The sequence below is a fragment of the Myotis lucifugus genome, unplaced genomic scaffold (genome assembly GCF_000147115.1).
Source record: "Myotis lucifugus unplaced genomic scaffold, Myoluc2.0 scaffold_36, whole genome shotgun sequence".
NCBI classification, from domain to species: Eukaryota; Metazoa; Chordata; class Mammalia; order Chiroptera; family Vespertilionidae; genus Myotis; species Myotis lucifugus.
Window position 1 is genome coordinate 7,947,241 of NW_005871084.1, and position 12,232 is coordinate 7,959,472.

Consider the following 12,232-nt stretch of genomic DNA (forward strand, 5'->3'; position numbering starts at 1 on the left):
AATGTCATTATGGTACATTTCTGCTCAGGCATGGTGCAGCTTAAGCTGTAGTCAAATCTGCCTGAAGGTTGGAAAGTTGCTCTGGAGTCTCCTTGATTGATAGCTAACATTCAGATAGACTTTAAACAAAATTATCAGGATAATATTGATTAATAGGATCATATAGGTTTCAGGAGCAGATTTCTATGATACACTAGTAAGATTTGTATGTTGCACTGTGTGCTCACCACCTAAAGTCAAATCTTATGTCACCATATTTTAGGCCCCCTTTACCCCACCACCTTCCTTCTGGCAACCACCACACTGCCTTTTGTGCCCACGAGTTTCAGTTTTATATCCCACACTAGGGGCCCAGTGCACTAATTTGTGCACCTTGAAAGGAACTGTGGGCTTTGAGGCTGCAGTGGGCACAGGGGTGGGTCTTGGCCCATCCTCCGTGCCCCCACCTGGTCCCTCTCACCACCACCCTCGGTCTGCCAGCAGCTCCACTCTCGCTGCTGCCACTACCATGTGCTGACAGTGCCGGCCATGCTCGCACCCGCTAATGGCGCGATTGGGGCCAGTGCCAGCAGCAGGTGCAATTAGGGCTGGTGCCGTCAGCTGATGCAAGCAGTGACTGCTGCCCTGATCGCCCCTAAGAAGTAGGGGGAGGTGTAGAAGCCCTTGGGGCGATCGGGGCTGACAGCCACTGCTTGCACCCGCTGATGGCACTGAGCAATCAGGACCAGTGCCAGGCGCTGGCAGCAGGTGTGAGTGACAGCTCCAATGCCGACTGTGGGTGCAAGCGGGGCTGGCCTGGTGACAGGTGAGAGAGCCTGGTGGGACTGCGGCATGCAGGAGCAAAAAATTTTCAGTAACCAATGGAGGCTTTCCCCGATGACAGTGACTGGCGCCCTGACTTGGTCTGGCGCCCTCGCTCACCTGCTCCACCATCCCTTCATGGCCAATGCCCGCCATGTTCTGTGCACACCCCCGGTGGTCAGCACACATCATAGCAACCAGTTGTTCAGTTGTTCGGTTGTTCCGCCATTCGGTCTATTTGCATATTAGGATTTTATATATATAAGATGTGAAATCATATGGTTCTTAGAATTTTTTTGACTGGCTTATTTTACTTAGCATAATATTCTCAAGTTCCATCCATGTTGTCACAAATTGAAGTATTTCATTTTTTCTTATGGCTCAGTAATATTCTACATCTTCTTTATTCAATCCTCTATCACAGGACACTTTTGTTGTCTCCATGTCTTGGCCACCATGAATAATGCTGCAATGAATATAGGAGTACGTATATATTTGCAAATACATGTTTTTGAGCTTTTTGGGTATATATACAGGAGAGGGATTGCTGGGTCATATGGTAACTCTATTCTTAATTTTTTGAGAAATCGTCAGACTGTTTTCCATAGTGGCTGGATCAGTCTACATTCCCATCAGCAGTGAATGAGGGTTCCCTTTTCTCCACAACCTCTCAACACTTGTTAATACTTGTTAATAAAACCATTCTAAGAGGTGTGAGGCAGTATTTCACTGTAGTTTCCATTTGCATTCCCTTAATTTCTAGTGAGGTTGCACATCTTTTCATAGATCTGTTGGCCATTTGTATGTCTTCTTGGAGAGGTGTCTGTCTGGGACTCCTGCACAGTTTTTAATTGGATTGTTTGTTTGGCATTGAGTTTTATGAGTTTTTATACATATTGGATATTAAACCACTGTCGGAACTATTGTTTGCAAATATCATCTCCATTTGGTCTGCTGCCTATTTGTTTGGCTGCTGTGCAGAGGCTTTTTAGTTTAATATAGTCCCATTCATTTATTTTTACCTTTACCTCCGCTGCCTATGGGGTCAAATTCATAAAATGTTATCTATGAACAATTCCATAAATTTAGTACCTATGTTTTTTTTTCTATGTAATTTATTGTTTCAGATCTTATATTTAGGTCTTTGATCCATTTTGAATTAATTTTTTACATGTTGGAATTTGCACACACAAAAAATAGAAACCTATGAATAAACTTAAAGAATCTGAAAGACCTATATACTAAAAACTGCAAAACAGTATTAAAAGAGATTGAAAAAGACACAACAAAATGGAAAAATATCCCGTGTTCTTGCATTAGAAGAATCAACATAGTTAAAATGGCCATATAACTCAAAGCAATATTCATATTTAATGCAATCCCCATCAAAATCCCAATGTCATTTTTAAAATAAATAGAACAGAAAAATCATCATATTTGTATGGAACCTCAAAAGACCCCAAATAGCCAAAGCAATCCTAAGGAAAAAAAGAATGAAGCAGGAGGTATTACACTACCTGACTTCAAATTATACTACAGAGCTACTGTAATCAAAGTAGTATGCTATCAGCAGAAAAACAGACATGTAGATCATGGAACAGAATTGAGAGCCCAGATGTAAAACTACATGTATATGGGCAGATAATTTTCAACAAAGGAGCCAGAAACAAACAATAGAGTAAATAAAGCCCCTTCAATAAATGGTGCTGGGCAAATTGGAAAGCCACATGCAAAAATAAAAAAATGAAACTAGATTTTTTTTAACCTGCTTACTTCTTCCATTTTATCTAGTAAAAACACTATCCCATTAAAGCAACAGCGAGGAAAAATATGATATTTCTACTCTTTTTCAATAAAAATATGTTTTCTCATACAATCTTCAAAAACTATGGTTTTATGTAGTATTAAATAAGCAAACTGGTAATTCACCTTAAAACCCAGGGGGCTTAATAATTACTTATACTGATGTTATAAAACACTCTGAGAATAGAACGTTTGTGCAAGATATTTCCCATTTTGTACTATGAAATAGAGGAAATGGAATGTTTTTTATCTTAACAATAAAGAATGCAGGTTTTTGCCCTAGCTGGTTTGGCTCAGTGGATAGTGTCGGCCTGCAGACTGAAGGGTCCCTGGTTTGATTCTGGTTAAGGCACATGCCTGGGTTGCGGGCAAGATTCCAAGTAGGGGGCGTGCAAGAGGCAGCCAATCAATGATTCTCTCTCATCATTGATGTTTCTATCTCTCTCTACCTCTCCCTTCCTCTCTGAAATCAATAAAAATATTTTTTTAAAAAAGAATGCAGGTTTTAGAAAATAAATACAAAATTATAGTGACTGGGTAAAAATGACTGAATGTTTTTAATATGTAAGACAAAGTTGAAAGGTATCTTCTAGTTATAAATATTAAAACAAAAAAAACCCCTCAAACTGTGTAGTTTTCTATTTAAAGTTTTCCATTTACCTGAGATTGATTACACACACACACACACACACACAAACACACACACACACACACACAGGTGTGTGTGTGTGTGTGTGTGAAAAATCACATTTTCAAAAATGGGGATGGTGTGGTCCCTCTGCAGTTCCCTTTAAGCCAATGTATTTGTTATAAGTTTACTTAACAAAAGTCATGAAGAATCCAGCTGAGATGGAAATTAAAGATAAATTCCACCCTTATTATTTGAGATTCAAGTAATGTCTGTTGTTTAGAAATTGTTAAATATGTATATTTAATATCTAGTGAATAATTAAAACATTTGGAACATTTAGTTTTCTTTATGAGAATGTATTTTGCATACATTTGGAAAATTATCACTAACAGTAACTTTAAGTAAACTTATAATGTTAGATGAATGACATTCTTATTAACTTTATATTAAGATATTTTCATACATCTAGAAATAGAGAAAATAGTACAATGAACACCTAGAAACCATTACTTAGATTCAAAATGATCAAGGCTGGACAATCTTATTCCATCTATGTACATATCCACTTTCAGATGTTAAAACAAATTTAAAATGTTATAGTATATTAACTATTCATTACACATTTGGGCACAAATGCTACATATCTGGTGCAATTTATCCTTCTAAAATAAAAATTGAATACTAAAAATTGAGAATAAGTCTTTAATATAATCAAATATTCAACCAGTGTTCAAATTAAAATACTTCTTACTTAGGATTCAAAGATGTCTACAGAATGCAGTTTGTTAATATATTTCTTTGGTCTCATTTAGTCCATAGGTTTCATCAGTTTAAATTTAATTTTCCTTTTCACTTATGTGTTGGACAAGCAAGATGGAGTTTCCTAAAATATTACTTAATATGTTTATTTTCTATAAATCAGTAGAGGTTTGATTAGATGCAATTTTAAATATTTGTCAAAAATACTCAGAGCTGTTACTCGGTACTTCCTATTGCATGATTGTCTGGAGGCATAAAATACCTAGTTTTTTCACATTTTGTTTTCAGGGTTAAAGTTGTTCCTGTTTCCAGATTCATTTGTTGGTTGGATCATTTATTATGAATTTCCTAGTTACCATTTGTTTTAAAGTATTACCAATTATTGATTATTGCTTAAATTGACTATGTCAGTGACCAGATGGTGAAGCACAACTGAGAAATAGAAATTCAAAAAGCACCAAAAGAAACTCCTACACAAATTAATATTTGGAGTAAAAACAAAATTCACAGGATGGTTTTATTAAAAGATGAAACATTACAGAAGATAATACATTGGTTTTGAAGATTGTTTCATAGAAATTATTAAAATTACAGTACAAAGATAAAGTACAATAGTAAAAGTAATTCTTAAAATTAAAAAAAAATTTGTAACTGGGGAACAATCTTAAGTGGTATTATAAATATGTCATTTGAGTCCTAAAAAGGAAGAGAGATATTGGCTTAAGAAATGATAATGGCCAAGTGTAAAGAGCAAATAATAAAATTTCACCAGAAAAATAAAACGGTAAGAATATCTAATAAATGTTCATCAGAAATAATGTAAGACTGATAGAATGGCATTCATAAAGTTATGAGAGAAAAACTTTTAACCCATAATTAGATAATCTTTAAAAAAAAGGGTCGTATAAAGCAAAGTAGAAAAATTAATCAACAATATCATTGAACTCTAAAAATACTAAGTAAAAATCCTTCAGAATTAAGGACATGTGAATTTACACAACGTAATAAAATATGGAAATATAAAATATAAAGGTAAATATAAAATGTTATTTTGTGTTTTATTAATATTATAAAAATAATTTCACTATTTATTCATTAACTACAAGGTGTTTCAAAATATATAACATATGTAGAAGTAAAATTCATGATAGTGGCACAAACAACAGATGTGGAAAATAAAAATATCTGGTAGTCAACTTCCTATAAAGATATAACAGTCACTCAAGTAGACTTCTGTGACAAGTGACTAATGTACATCAAAATGAACTACTGATGCACACATCTCAAAATAATTATGCTGAGTGAAAAAAGCTTGACAAAAAATCCATATTCTATGTTTCCATTAATATGTCATTCCAGAAAATGTTAACCTAGCACAGTGACAGAAAACAGATAGTAGTTCAAAGAGAATGGAGGTGAGGAGGGAACAGAAAGGATGACCAGGATCATGATGGAACATTGTGAGTTAATAGCTATGTTCTTTATCTTGATTGAGATTATGGTCTCACTGGAAGAAAAATATGTTTAACCTATAAACTAACAAATATTTTTTACTCCTTTATACATGAAGAAACTTTCAAACTTGTCCACTGGGAGGCAATATAGATCCAATTAATTGGGAAAAACATATTAAAAAAGAAAGTTCAGATTGAGGTACTACATAATACCAATTGTAGAAGTGTTTCACAATTAGAAAATAATACCCTACAAGACACCTGTCATAAATAGATTTTGTAAAACAAGTGTAGGTAAAAAAAATGACATGCAAAATTTATCATAATTACCATGATAGTAGGGAGAGAAATTGGCTTAAAGGCTAGACTTTAGAAATAACTATCATATTTTTCTCCCTCTAAAACAATCTAAATTATATATATCAAACAATAGTATTCATTAAATCTGGGTGATTCCTCTACCATATGTCATATTTTTATATGATTGAAATATTTCACAATTAAATTTAAGTCAAAATATAATTTTATAATACTAAATCATAATAAAATAAATATGGGTACCCTTTTATTTGAACCTTTTTGTATAAAAGTACAAGAATGAAAAAGTAGCAGAAATGTTGTCTGAATTATGAAATAATGTGGCTTTGTTTATACTCTTCTACATTCTAAATTTTCTATAATGGTCAGAAAATATACCCTTCTATTTAAAGGAAAGAGAAAACATTTCAAATAATGATGCACTTGTGATTGAAGAGTGTTGGCAGCTGTCAACATGCCAAACTGAGAAATACTCAGGGCTGAGTCCCGGCTAATAAGGAAAAGTGCTATCAATTAGTATTCTGAGATGGTCCCTAGAGAAACAAGCAATGACATTTTCACCCTACATCTGCAATCCTGGTTACAGTTTCCAATCAGGTGAATAGCTGGATAAAAATTGGCATATTATTTAAATATGGAAAAAGAAAGTCATGCTAATACTGTCTCTTGTTAGTGTGCTTCAATTTAATCTAATTGTCAGAATCTAGATGTAATTCTTTATATTTATTAAATAAAATACAGTATTGTATAATTCAAAATATATGATGTATAATAATAAAATGACATTGGTATTAACGTAACATTATATAATGAAACAATTTTACTATATTTAAGTAACACTACTTCATAAATATCAAATATTATGTCCAAGTAGAATCATATAATTTCAGAATTGAAAATGCCAGGCAGGCATAGCTCCGTGGTTAAGCATAGACCTATGAATCAGGAGGTCATGGTTCGATTCCCGGCCCAGGCACATGCCCAGGTTGTGGGCTCAATCCCCTGTGTGGGGTGTGCAGGAGGCAGCCAATTAATGATTTCTCTCATCATTGATGTTTCTATCTCTCTCTCTACCTCCCCCTTCCTCTCTGAAATCAATAAAAATATATTTTTAAAAAGAGAAAAATTTATTTCATCTAATACATTGCATTCACATAGAAGAAATTTATATCTAGAAAATTTAAGGGATCTGCCCAGTACCAAACAGTTATTTAACAGTAAAGGTAGGACTGGAAACCTAATCTTAAGAGCATAGAGTGAACAATATATACTATGCTATCCTGAGTGGAAGAAAGGAAATTTATAGATATCTGGCATCATGCATAACATCTGTCACCTTTAAAAATTGAATACAGATCTATAAATTGCATTATACTGTTTGGACAAGTCTTGAAACTAGACATAAAAAATGTTTTCTATTACCATCTTTTAAGACACCTCCACCCCACTTATTCTAAAGACTCATGAGATTAATAAAAAATGGAAGAATAAGTCAGAATGATGGATTTGGTGGCTGCCGGTGGGAAGATAAAAGTTGAAGCTGGGGAAATGTGGATGGTTTAAATATAGAAACCTAATCCTATTTGTGATCTCTTAAAAATCAAAGGAAACTTGGCAGCCTTATAGAGTGACACTCTCCCTCAAGACTTTTAAATGGCTTTCTCAGAACTGCTAATCGGAAATATGGAAAGATATAAGAGTGATAGAGCCTGCATACATAAGTGAGAAGAAAGCAGCATTTCTGGGCTCAAAATTGTCATTGTCCATATGCCAACTCTTTCTCCGCAGAGCTAGAATATAAAAGATTGTTCTTTGTCCCATTTATGAACTCTCATTAAACATACTGTGCATATTTACTGTCACGAATAAAAGCTGTGTGCTACGGATAAAGGAACATAAAGCCAGAATGCCTGTATAAGAATGTCTCTAGCCCTCTTTGACAGTACTGCCTTCTCCATTCACTATTCGTGTGGTGTCCTAAGATATGGACTAACAAGTGCCATTCTCCTGGGCTGGCCATCAGGGACTCTGTTTTTGAGCAGTGAGGAGGGCTGCAGTTTAATGAGCACCCCATTCAATGTGCTGAACATTGACAAGATGAGCCTGGGTGGGCAAAGTATTCTAGAATGAGAAGAGACAAATTCCAGTTGCTGATATACACACTGCAAAATCTCATTAAAAAATAAATCAGGTATCCCACCCCGACACACACTCACCCCTACCCTCCACAAGATACCAAAACAGGATTTCTCCTTATTATTTCAAGGCTAAATCTTTGTATGCCTCTGTCCCGATGATCTGTCTAAAACTCCTTTTTGGACCATATACCTAATTATATGTTGTCAATCCAAGTAATCTGTATAGAATTTGTGTCTTTGCCATTGTGTAATCTGATATTAATTTAGCCATTGCATGTCCATAGGCTATTTCTTATACTTATTTTCCTGTGAGACTACTCTCAAACCCTTTTCAGAAATATCTTCTTCTCTTAATTTTCTTTTAAAAATAAGTAACACATACAAATAAAGCAATTCTTTATTTCTAATATCTAAAACATTAATGTGACTTTCATTATTAAAGAGGTAACTCATGTACATTTGTCTCTATTTTGATTGTCATTGTATAATTTAAAACCACTGGGAATTCCCTGAAAACTCCAAATCTATTCATTTGGAGAGAATACATAAAATTAGTCTCACAGTTGTTTTTATTTACTTGTTGAAAAAAGTGAATAAAAACAAATTTCAAAATTCATATTCACACAGCATCATTCAGCCATTGAATGTGGTGCTTTAGGTCATTTTATGACATGGGAATATGGGTGTAATACTTTGATAGATGGGAAAAATAAATAATTAAATGCATTTAAAATGATTTTATCCAGTTAAGGGAAAAAGGTAGGCAAATGCGGAGAGAGTGTAGAAGATTATGCCTTCAGATGCAGACAGTAATCACCTCTGAATTGAGGAATTATAAGTTGATTTAAATTTCCTCATGAGTATTTCTATGTTTCAATCATTATTCAGTTAATACATATATACATCATGTTATAATAAATTATAAAACTATTTTACATAAATACAGGTTAGTTAGCATGATAGTGAAGATCAAGAAATTATTCTTTACCGACTCTGCTGTTACTCTCCCAAATATGCCGAGATGAAATGTTTTGAAGACAGTTGGTGAACTGAAGAGTCCACCTGTGCAGCAAGGATGCCTGAATGGCTAAGACAGTCTGCCACCCAATAGTTGATTGACTTCAGGATAATGGCCCAACTCTGGGAGCCTTAGTTGTCTCATGTGAAAAGGGAGGATAATAATTGCCTCCCATAGGGTTATCTTGATTAAATGAGTTTAGGCATCCACTGTCTGACACATACTGTTATGTATTTTAAACTAACTATACAAATACCTACTTACAGGTGAGTGGTAAGGATCTGATCATTTCAAAACTTTGAAATATTCAGCTGTTGTTATTTCCACAAACAATACACACAGATTTCAAACTTTACAGATGACTTTTGTAAAAATAGTGTAGGATATATTGTCCCTGATATATGTGCTCTACATGTATTTTCAAATGATTTAAATGCCATTATATTTTTTCCCAAGCATGGCTAAATGACTATGACAAATACAAATTGTCATGCTTGAAACAGTATATGATATTGTGTGGGCGTATATAGGCTGAAAATGATCCTGATGAAACACAGAACAATTATGTTTTCAAAGAAGACTAATTATGACTTAACGGATGAAAATATTATAATCTAGGCACTTATACCATTTGTAACTGGATCTATTTAGAAACTGTCTTTTCTATGACCCCTTCTTGATTACATAAAGATAATTATTCCATCTGTGAAAACTTTACCAAAATATAATGTATTATGGAAGGCTTGTGGAAAGCTGAACTAAGCTCAGTGTATTATGGAAGGCTTGTGGAAAGCTGAACTAAGCTCAGCTATACTAGCTTCTCATAGAGTAAAGCATGACAATTAATATAATGTCTCCATCTTTAGAAAACCATTGAGTAGGCCTGACCAAAAAAAAAAAAAGAAAAGAAAAAGGAATCTCTTAAAATAATGGTTTCTAAAAATATCCTTAAAAATAAGAGAAAACCACTTTGGCCAGTTTTGCTCAGTGGATAGAGTGTCGGCCCTCAGACTGAAGAGTCCTGGGTTCAATTCTGGTCAGGCACATACTTGGGTTGCAAGCTCAATCCCCAGGGTGTGTGCAGGAGGCAACCCATGGCTTTGTCTCTCTCACATCAATGTTTCTCTTTCTCTGTCTCTCCCTCTCCCTTTCACTCTCTCTAAAAATCAATGGAAAAAAATATCAAAATATCGTCAGGTGAGGATTAACAAAACAAAATAAATTAAAAAAAGAAAGTTTTATCTTCATCAACTTAAAGAACTATGTCTAACATACAATGGAGTTGAAGCCAGCAAACAGTGCAAAACACATATTAAAATGTACATGGCAATATTATAGTAAAAGTAGTTAGAGATTGTTTTCTTTCTCTCTTTTAATTTGAGGGATTATTTATAGAAGGGAAAAAACTGAGTCCTTGAAATATCTATTAACAATCTCCACTTATCCCATATGCACCTTTATAATACCTTATAGAAAAGTAGCATGGAAGGTTGGTGGCCAGTTATAGACTAAATCTCAAAGTCTAATTTTTTTTAATGTTATAGACACTGCCTCAATACTCATTTTGAAGAAGGTACTCTGTATGGTGTGAATCTACTTAAAATCTTGTCTACATAAACACTGAAGCAAGGATATTTTAATGAATGTTAGGTATTTCGAATAAAATGTTAGGTGTTTAAAGCTGAAATATCTTGGAGAAATCTGTATTATCTATTGTCTCATTTCCCATCTAAATGTCTACCATTATATCTAATTTCTTTTTATTTTAATCATTAGTTGCAATACAATGTTAGTTTTCAATTAAATAATTTGAATCTTCTAATCCAAGCATGTCAAACTGGCGGCCCATAATAAATATTTTTGCAGCCCAGCCAATATATCGGTATGTAAGAAACATTTTAATAAAAATTTCATAACTTAATTTTTACAATATTCTGTATTACATAATTATTAATAACAAACTACAATGTTCCCTAATGACTGATTACTATAATCATGCTGCATTCATTTTCCTTACTTGACTTATGCAAAGGCGCAGCATTTCTCTCCACATGCTCAAAGTCACCCACCAATCATTGTAGGAGGGTTCCTTTTTCTCCACATCCTCACCAGCACTTGTCATTTGTTGGTTTGTTGATGATAGCCATTCTGACAGGTGTGAGATGGTACCTCGTTGTTTTGATTTGCATATCTCAGATGACTAGTGACTATGAGCATGTTTTCATATGTCTCTCAGCCTTCCTTATGTCCTCCTTCGAAAAGTATCTATTTAGGTCCATTGCCCATTTTTTGATTGGGTTGTTTATCTTCTTTTTGTTAAGTTGTATGAGTTCCCTATAAATATTGGAGATTAAACCCTTATTGATGATAACATTGGCAAACATGTTCTCCCATGCAGTGGGCTTTCTTGTTGTTTTGTTGATGGTTTCTTTTGCTGTGCAGAAGCTTTTTATTTTGATGTAGTCCCATTTGTTTATTTTTTCTTTAATTTCCATTGCCCTAGGAGCTGTATCGGTGAAGATGTTGCTTTGGCATATGTCTGAGATTTTGCTGCCTGTGGATTCCTCTAGTATTTTTATGGTTTCCATCTTATGTTTAACTCCTTTATCCATGTTGAGTTTATTTTTGTGTATGGTGTAAGTTGGTGGTCTAGTTTCATTTTTTTGCATGTGTCTATCCAATTTTTTCAACACCATTTATTGAAGAGACAGACTCCATTGTATGTTCTTGCCAGTAGTTAACTTACAGAAAGAGAGACTAAAAAAAATCCCATTTACCATCGCACAAAAGAAATTAAGATACCTAGGAATAAACTTAACTAAGCAGGTAAAAGGCCTTTACTCGGAAAACTACAGGACACTGAAAAAAGAGATAGAAGAAGACATAAACAGATGGAAGAACATACCGTGTTCATGGATTGGTAGAATCAACATCATTAAAATGTCCTTACTACCCAAAGCAATCTATAGATTTAATGCACTCCCCATTAAAATATCAACAGCATATTTCACAGACCTAGAACGAACTCTCCTAAAATTCATCTGAAATAGAAAAAAAGACCCCGAATAGCTGCAGCAATCCTGAGAAAGAAGAACAAAGTAGGTGGGATCTCAATACCAGATATCAAGCTGTATTACAAAGCCACTGTTCTCAAAACAGCCTGGTACTGGCACAAGAACAGACATATAAATTAATGGAATAGAATAGAGAAACCAGAAATCAACCCAAACCACTATGCTCAATTAATAGTCCACTAGAGATTTTAAAGAACAAAATAGATGGCAAATTTTTGGAAACAATTTTGCTATAA

The 12,232-nt window shown here is 34.1% G+C and overlaps 1 protein-coding gene across 1 annotated transcript in view; it reads right to left on the reverse strand.

Moving 5' to 3' along the window:
- The window catches only part of CDH19 (cadherin 19), a 53,125-nt gene that overhangs the window by 37,448 nt on the left and 3,445 nt on the right, over positions 1 to 12,232 (reverse strand). The window lies entirely within an intron of this gene.